Genomic DNA, 9,255 nt, shown 5'->3' with positions numbered 1-9,255 from the left:
CACCCATTTAGACATATAATCGACTGCTACTAAGATGTATTTATTTCCAAATGAACTAGGGAATGGACCCATAAAATTGATACACCAAACGTCAAATATTTCACATGAAAGCATGTACGTTTGGGGCATTTTGTCACATTTAGAGATATTACCTGTTCGTTGGCATTTATCGCAAGTAGCAACATACCTGTTGGCTTCTTTGAATTGTGTAGGCTAATAAAAACCTGTTTCGAGTGTTTTATGTGCGATCTTATTTCACTGTAATGTCCCCCAATCAGTTCTGAGTGGCAATGCTCCAATATTTTAAATGCTTTTGACCTTGTAACGCATCTCCTAATGACTTGATCTGCACATATACGGAAAAGAAAAGGGTCTTCCCAAAAGTATTTTTTCACATCAGTAAAGAATCACTTCTTTTGCCAATGTGTCAACCATTTTGGGATAACGTTAGCGGCTAAAAAATTCGCAATGTCTGCAAACCAATATACTTCAGAATCAGATATAGCAAAGAATTGTTCTTCAGGGAACGAATCATTTATTTCAACTTCATCTAGCCCTTTGGTACTTGAATTTTCAAGCCTGGAAAAATGATCAGCCGCGAGATTTTTAGCTCCTTTCTTATCCTGACTCTCATAGTCAAATTCCTGCAATAACAAAATCCATCAAATGATTCGAGGTTTTGCATCAGTCTTAGTTAAAAGGTAGCGAAGAGCAGAATGGTCAGTATAAACGAAAACTTTAGACAACATTAGATATGACCTAAATTTATCAAAAGCAAAAAACCACAGCTAGCAGCTCTTTCTCCGTGGTGGTGTAGTTTTCTTGTGCGGTTGTCAAAGTTTTGCTAGCATAATAGATAGGTTGAAAATGCTTGTCTCTTCGCTGTCCCAAAACTGCACCTATTGCAAAATCACTCGCATCGCACATTAGTTCGAAAGGTAAATTCCAATCAGGTGCGATTATAATTGAAGCATTAATCAATTTATCCTTTAAAGAATTAAACGCTTCTAAACATTCCTGATCGAAATTAAAGGGCACATCTTTTTCTAGTAATTTAGTCAAAGGCTTAGCTATTTTAGAAAAGCCTTTAATAAATCTTCTATAAAGCCCAGCATATCCTAAAAAGCTTCTAATAGCCTTAACCGAACTAGGGGGAGGTAGTTTTTCAATGGTTTCAATTTTAGATTTATCAACCTCAATCCCTTTACTAGAAATTTTATGTCCTAACATAATACCTTCTTGAACCATAAAGTGACATTTTTCCCAATAAAGTACAAGGTTCGTTTCCTCACATCTTATTAGAACTCATTTTAAATTTTTAAGGCAAAGATGGAAAGAGTTACCGAATACCGAGAAGTCATCTATAAATACCTCCATGATGTCTTCTACGAGTTCGTCAAAAATGGCCATCATGCAATGCTGAAAAGTAGCAGGAACATTGCATAATCCAAAAGGCATTCTACGATAAGCAAACGTACCGTATGGACATGTAAATGTCGTCTTTTCTTGATCTTCAGGAGCTATTGGGATTTGAAAATAACTAGAGAGTCCGTCTAAAAAGCAGTAGTACATGTGCGCTGATAATCTTTCTAACATTTGGTCAATGAATGGCAGGGGGAAGTGATCTTTTCTTATGGCATCATTCAGCTTCCTATAGTCAATGCAAACTCTCCAACCTGTGATTGTCTTTGTTGGGATTAATTCATTCTTCTCATTGGCTACAACAGTCATGCCTCCTTTCTTAGGAACAACCTGTACTGGACTTACCCAAGAACTGTCAGAAATAGGATAAATAATTCCAGCATCTTTGAGTTTAATTACCTCAGCTTTAACAACTTCTTTCATATTGGGGTTCAGTCATCTTTGAGCTTGCACACATGGCTTATATTCATCTTCCATTAAAATTTTGTAGGTGCAAAACAAAGGGCTGATCCCTTTAATGTCAGAAATTTTCCAAGCTATGGCCCTTTTATGCTCTCTTAATACTTGGAGTAATTCCTCTTTCTCCTTGGGTTGCAAGTTAGAAGCAATAATCACTGGTAATGTAGAATTATTTCCAAGGAATGCGTATTCCAAGTGATTTGGAAATTGTTTAAGTTCTAGTTTAGGAGGTTCTTCAATAAAAGGTTTTTGCTGAAGTTCATCGTTTGCCTTAATACCCTCATATTCCGTTTGTCTTGGGAAGGGTTTATTGGAATTTAGTTCAGCTTTTATCTTACCTATCTCAGAATCATCATCATCTACCTCCTCTCCTTGAGCACGACACAGTTCCAACGTGTCCTTATGAACGATTTCTTGAAAATAATCTTGAGTAGCATGATCAATAGAGTTAATAAAATAACATGTGTCATCCTGTTCCCTAGAAAATCTCATGGCATCATAAATTTTAAAAATAATATCTTCCTCACCTACTCTAAGCACAAGTTTACCATCACCCACATCAATAATAGCCCTAGCGATGGCTAAAAATGGACGACCTAAGATTAAAGGCACTTCAACATCTTCATCTATGTCAAGCACAATGAAATCAACAGGGAATATAAATTTATCTACTTTGACAAGTACGTCCTCTATAATACCTCTAGGATATTAAACAGATCTATCAGCTAGTTGAATACTTATCATGGTGGGTTTAGGTTCCCAAAGACCAAGTTGTTTAAACATTTTATATGGCTTCAGATTAATGCTAGCGCCTAAATCAGCTAGTGTCTTATCAACATTCAAACTACCAATTAAGCAGGGAATAGTAAAACTTCCTGGATCTTTTAGTTTGGTTGGCAGTTTATTTTAGAGTATGCCCGAGCACTCCTCGTTAAGTTCCACTGTAAATAAGTCTTCAAACTTTCTTCTATTTGTTAGAAGCTCCTTTAAAAATTTTGCATATGTAGGCATCTGCGATATAGCTTCAACAAAAGGTAAGTTAATACGCAGTTATTTAGAAAGTTCAAGAAATTTACTGAATTGTGTATCCATGCGGTCTTTCTTCTACTTTGCTGGATATGAGATTGGTGGTTTGTATTCCTTTGGCATTGGATTGTCATTGTTTTCGGTTTTTTCCTCCTCTCCTTCGGTTCTGTCAACTTCTTGTAGTGGCTTCTTTTAAGATTCAGCTAACACTTTCCCACTCCTTAATGTAACTACTTTCACATGTTCTTTTGGATTGGATTCGATGTTACTAGGTAGACTTCCTGGTGGTCTCTCTAAAATTATCTTAGCCAGCTGTCCAATTTGATTCTCAATCCCTTGGATTGATGCTTGCTGATTTTTAAGTGCAGTTTCAATGTTCTAAAAATGGGTTTCCGCTACTGAAATAAATTTTGTCATCATTTCCTCAAGGTTCAGTTTTTTCTCTTGCTGGTAAGGTTGTTGTTGGAAGCCTAGAGGGGGTGGTGGTCTCTGATTCCCTTAGCCTCCCCATGAGAAATTTGGGTGGCTCTTCCAACCAGCATTGTAAGTGTTATTATAAGGATTATTTTGAGGTCGAGGATTATTACCCATATAATTCATTTGTTCGTTCTCCATGTTGTGGTCATAGGGTGAGTATTCTGAATTTCTCGTTCCACCTCCACTTGCATTGCACTGCATTACTGGATGAACCTGTGAAGAACCAAATAACCCATCAATTTTTTTATTCAAAAGTTCTACCTAATTAGAAAGCATAGTAACTGAATCGATGTTAAACACGCCGACCGCTTTCGTCAGCTTTGTCCTCATGACTTGCCACTGATAATTATTCAATGACATCTCTTCTATAAATTCATAGGCCTCTTCAGGTGTCTTATTATTAATAGTCCCACCAACAGCTACGTCAATCATCTATCTAGTCAAAGGATTCAGGCCGTTGTGAAAAGTTTGAACCTATACCCAAAGTGGTAACCCATGGTGAGGGCACCTTCTCAATAGATCCTTGTATCTCTCCCATGCATTGTAGAGTGTTTCTAAATCCATCTGAACAAAAGAAGAAATATCATTCCTTAGTTTAGCTAATTTAGCCGGCGGGAAATATTTAAGCAAAAACTTTTCGGTCATTTGTTCCCAAGTGGTGATTGATCATCGTGGTAACGAGTTCAACCTCAGTTTAACCTTATTTCTCAATGAAAAGGGAAATAACCGAAGTCTAATGGCATCATCAGAAACGCCATTGATCTTAAAGGTGCCGCAGAATTCCAGAAAGTTTGCTAAATGATTATTTGGATCCTTGTCCTGCAAACCATCAAACTGAACAAACTGTTGCATCATTTGAATCGTGTTAGGTTTCAGTTCAAAATTATTTGTACCAATAGCAGGTCTAACTATACTCGATTCAGCTCCTGTTAAACTAGGTTTAGCATAATCATACATAGTACGAGGAGCAGGATTCTGATTTACAGGGTCTGAATAGCCACAGGAGATTATTTTGATTATCATCCATCTCCTCGATTGTGGTTTGAATATATCCTCTTTTCCTTCCTCTATGTATCGTAGGCTTCACCTTATTTCTCCTTGGTTTCTACGAACTATACTTTCGATCTCACTATCAAAAAGTAAAGGTCCTAACGGGTTTTTTCTAGTCATAAACTATAAAAACCTGCCAGAAGTAAATAAAAGAAATATTAAATAATTTAAAAAAATTAAATTGCAATCAAATAAATACCTAAAGTAATAAAAATTAAGCGTTCCTAATATTTTAGTCCCCGGCAACGGCGCCAAAAACTTGATTGCCGCTAAACTGACTAAAAATTCAACTTAAGGCACGCGCACCTATCGAACAGTAGTATTGTTATGGTAAGACCAGAAATATCGTATCCACGATGACTAAAAGTACTAGTAATTACTATCTTTTGATTATCTAGCCTAAGAATTAAAGTGTATTTTTAAACTAAAACTATTTATCTAATTAACTAAGATTACGACAACGATGAAGTTTGGAAAATACTTTGGGAAAAACCGATGGAGAAGACAATACCCAAGGAAGAATCCACCTAGACTTCACTTATTACTTCTGAATTAGACAATTTATTCACTTAACTTAATCTGTAGAAATCCATAATTTATGTTAATATCTCTCTCGAGACTAAGAACAACTGACTTTAGGTTGATTAATTGAAACCTTTTTCTAATTAAAACCCCTATTGTCGCATTAACTCGATCTATGGATTCCCTTATTAGATTTGACTCTAATCCAGCAGATTTATGTCATCCTATCTCTATGATTGCATTCAAATCCATTTAATTATGGATGATCTACTCTTAAACAGGGACTTTTGCTCCACTGAATAAGCACATCAAAACCTGAATTAATACCCTGGAATATTAAAACAAGAATTTAGAACTCACCATTAAGAATAAGAATAAGTCTTTATCATATAATTCAAATAGGCATAAGATTTGTCATAGGGTTCATCTCTCTTAGGTATTTAGGGAGTTTAGTTCATAATAATAATGGAAAACATCTCAAAGTTTGGAAAACAACAAAACATAAAGAAACCCAAAGAACTTCTAGGAAATTGGATGGAAATCTTCAGTCTTGATGTAGATCATGGCTCCGAGGTGGTTCCAATTGCTGTTCTTGAATATTTTCTGCCTCCAAATCTGTGTGTCCCCCCTCATCCTCTTCTAGGGTGTTTATATAGGCTTTAAAATGCTTCAAAACTCTCAAAAGTGCCATTTTCTGAATAGAACTAGGCTTGGGCTCGACAGGGACACGGCCGTGTGCCACGCCCGTGTGAAGGTGCTTAGGCCGTGTGCAATACTGAGTTGGTTCTTAGTCGACACGGCCATGACACACGGGCGTGTGGATTACCCGTGTGGAAGTGGCTAGGCCGTGTGCAACACTGATTTAGGCCCAATTTGTCTGTTTTTGGCCCGTGTCTTGCTCTTTTTGCTATCCTAAGCTCTCCTGAGTATAAAACATGAAATTAAAAGATTAGAAGCATCGAATTCAATAAAACCAAGGAAAAATCATCCATAAATATGTCAAGCATGGTGTAAAAATATGTATATCTTACGGTTTATCAAATGATGAATAAATAAAGTTAATTTCACATTTCACTATTATGACTTTTGCATTTTTTGAATTTTATATTTTGCATGTATAGTAGAATTATGACAAGCAAATATTAGCTCATTGATTGTCTAAAGTTCAAACTGAAGATAAGTGACATTATAAAGAATGTTTTCATTGCGAGAAAGATAACTTACTTCATTAGATAATCTAAATGAGTTCGTAATCCCGTAAAAAATCAAAGTGAACATTCTGTTCAAATACTGAGAATGATTATTATGTCATCTACAATTCCAATTGGGGAGGTGACTAGTCTTGGCTATCGAAGCAGTTAACTCCACGAGTAGAGACATAGATGTATTCATTGGTAGATTGATACATTGGAATGGACCTAAGATGAATTAATTCTAAATCCATTTGCAAACTAATTCACTTGTGACGTTCATGGTGTGATTTACCTAAATCCTGAGTTAGTCACTAACCATCGTATGCAACTCATGTGCTTTGATATAAGTGAAGGCTTATGCTCTAAAGATGATCGAGCCCATAGCCGATTTGTTAGGTACATGACTTGTGTATGGTACGGCTTTACTAGCAATAGTGTAATTCATAGCTCAATTAAAGAGTTAATGATATCCTCTCATTGGCATTGTGTGGATTAATAAATATGAAACGTGGCCACGAGTTGCTTGTTTTGGAATGAATAATTTATCATAGTTATTTGTTGACAGTGATCATATTAATCATTAAGAAGACACAATGGTGACAATGAGATAAAGTAGGATTGTATTGGGCGAACAGATTTAACTCAAAGGAATCAAGTATATCATATGAGGGTAACACACATAAGACGAGGTCATTGGACAAAGCAGTTGGATGAATTGCTTTTGTAAAGAGTATACAATAAGGAGTTTTCAATCATGGTCCTTCTTGTGAATTGACTCCATGATTACGTAATTGCGAATTATCAGAACGATACTTCTGGACATAATTGCAATCACTAGAGCCTAATTGTATATGTCAAATTGGTCCCTCTGCTAGCTCAAAAAAAGCTAGATTGGATTGCATTTGAATCAGAAAAAAATTCTACGACTTTGGGAATAATTTAATTGAGTGTTGATTTATTCAATGTCGAATTAAAGTGGTCATGAGAATTGTTCAATTAGAGAATTTGATTAAAGAATTTTCTTGAAAAATTAATTTGGAAAATCTAAGTAATTTTTGGAAAAATTAATTTTGATCAAGTAAAATTAAATTAATCAAATTAATTAAAATTAATATGATATTTTTGGAAGTTAGTTTTCAAGTCAGATAATTGTCCCAATGGGTAATTGAACTTAAAAATTGAACCTGAGATCGTAAATTGGGTTTGGGAGCCCAAAACCGAGACCAAGACCAAGATCCAAAAACTGGTCGAACTAGGCCCGATATGTGAAACCAGGCCGACGGTCCAACCGGTGGCTAGACCAGACCTGTCGAGTCAATGAACCTGCAGTAGTCAAATCAACTCGGGGTGCTGTAAGGGTGTCACACCTGCATCATCGGACACGGTGGTATTAATGGTTACGACAGCGGTTGCGACGGCAATGTCCTGGTGGCTGGCAGCAATTGGCCGTCGGAGGTTGAGCAGTGGAAGAGTTACACTCCTATTGGAATTCTATCGGAGAATTTGATTTCAAATTAATTATTCCAAAAATAATATTATTTTAATAGTTTAATATTAAATTTAATTTAATAATTATCTTAATAGTATTTTATTAATTTAAGATTAAAGTGATTATCTTAATATTGAATTTAATTTAATTTTTATCTTGTAGATAAACATTATATTATTTTAATAAGATTTAATATTAAAGTGATTAAATTTAATCATAATTGAACTCTCTAAACTCACCCTATATAAAGAGAGCCTTGGGTCATTATTTACATACACCTGAATTCAAGAGAAAGATATAGAGAGAAAATTCTCTTAAGAGATTATTCCAAAAAATTTCTAGGGATATTTTTCTGATTTACAACTTGACCCAAAAATTTAGAGAAATTTCAAAATTACCCTACTGGTAATTTTTGTAAAAAATTTTCTAATTCGAAGTGAGCCCACACTCGGTAGACATGAGCTTGAGGATAGCGGAGAAGACTACTCGACTGAAGCGCTCATCCTAGACGAATCGAAAATGTACAATTTTGATTAAGTGTTTATTACTTTAGATATCACAACTAAGATCTTGTTTTGGAAAAAATTTTAAAACTCTAGTTTTTTCCTAAATTTATTTTCTAATGCGTTTTTCAAACCCTTTCTTCCAAAAAAATAATAGAAAGATAGTAATTACTAATACTTTTAGTTCTCTTGGAAACGATATCTTTGCTCACCATAGCTATACTATTAATCGATAGGTACACTTGCCTTAGTTAGATTTTTAGTTAGTTTATGACAGCATTGGTAAATAATAACATGTAATTATTCTTATTATATATGTGATGTCCATATTTTTCCAACAACCTCCCACTTAGACCACATATATATATATGAATTACTCTATAATTACATGTCATTATATAACCTTATGATCTCAAAACTTTACTACCATATCCAAAAGGTCTTCTGAACAATCTCATCCATTAATTATGTCAACATAGATCCAAGGCAACTTTCGTCACATATATTGTAACTAAATCCATCCTTGATCATGTAACTTAACACAACAAAATGACATAGACCAAGTATGGATGTTTAGTATGGAAATTGCATGTAATGTGATCTAAACATGTGTATTTCCAACTGGTCCTCCTTAGCCTTAATGAGATCAAACTTTACTAAAATAAAAGTGTGAATAAATCAAATAAACTCGATTTCTGCAAAAAAAAAATCCTTAATAACTATAAATTAAAATAACTAAAAATTTGTCTAAAACAAAAAAAAATTAAAATTAAAAACACTCATTAAAACTTAATATTCTTAAACAACATTACAGCCATATGAACAATGTGCTCATAAAAACTTGGGTGGTAGTCCCTTAGTAAGTGGATCTGCAATTAAGGAGTTTGCCCCAATATGCTTTATTGACACCTTACCACTCTGAATTCTTACTTTAATAACTAGGAATTTAAAGTCTATTTGTTTTGATTTTGATGTGCTCTTTTTGTTATTGGAATAAAAGACTACCATTGTCATAATTTGCAGCCTAGTGACAAAATTTTGTATCCATATTCCATCAAAATCAGAGTTTGTATACCTGACGATCTCTAATTTATCAAACCTTCGATATGTAAGC

At 34.6% G+C, this 9,255-nt stretch overlaps 1 non-coding gene across 1 annotated transcript; it reads left to right on the top strand.

The window, feature by feature from the left end:
- Positions 1 to 3,874: 3,874 nt before the first annotated feature.
- Positions 3,875 to 3,981, top strand: LOC121211538 (small nucleolar RNA R71). Its single transcript, XR_005906762.1, has one exon. It is a non-coding gene; the product is annotated as a small nucleolar RNA R71 (small nucleolar RNA).
- The last annotated feature ends 5,274 nt before the right edge of the window (positions 3,982 to 9,255 follow it).

Source organism: Gossypium hirsutum, chromosome A12 (assembly GCF_007990345.1).
Source record: "Gossypium hirsutum isolate 1008001.06 chromosome A12, Gossypium_hirsutum_v2.1, whole genome shotgun sequence".
NCBI classification, from domain to species: Eukaryota; Viridiplantae; Streptophyta; class Magnoliopsida; order Malvales; family Malvaceae; genus Gossypium; species Gossypium hirsutum.
The sequence above is the reverse complement of the archived record's forward strand: the minus strand, read 5'-3'. Positions and strand labels throughout refer to the sequence as shown.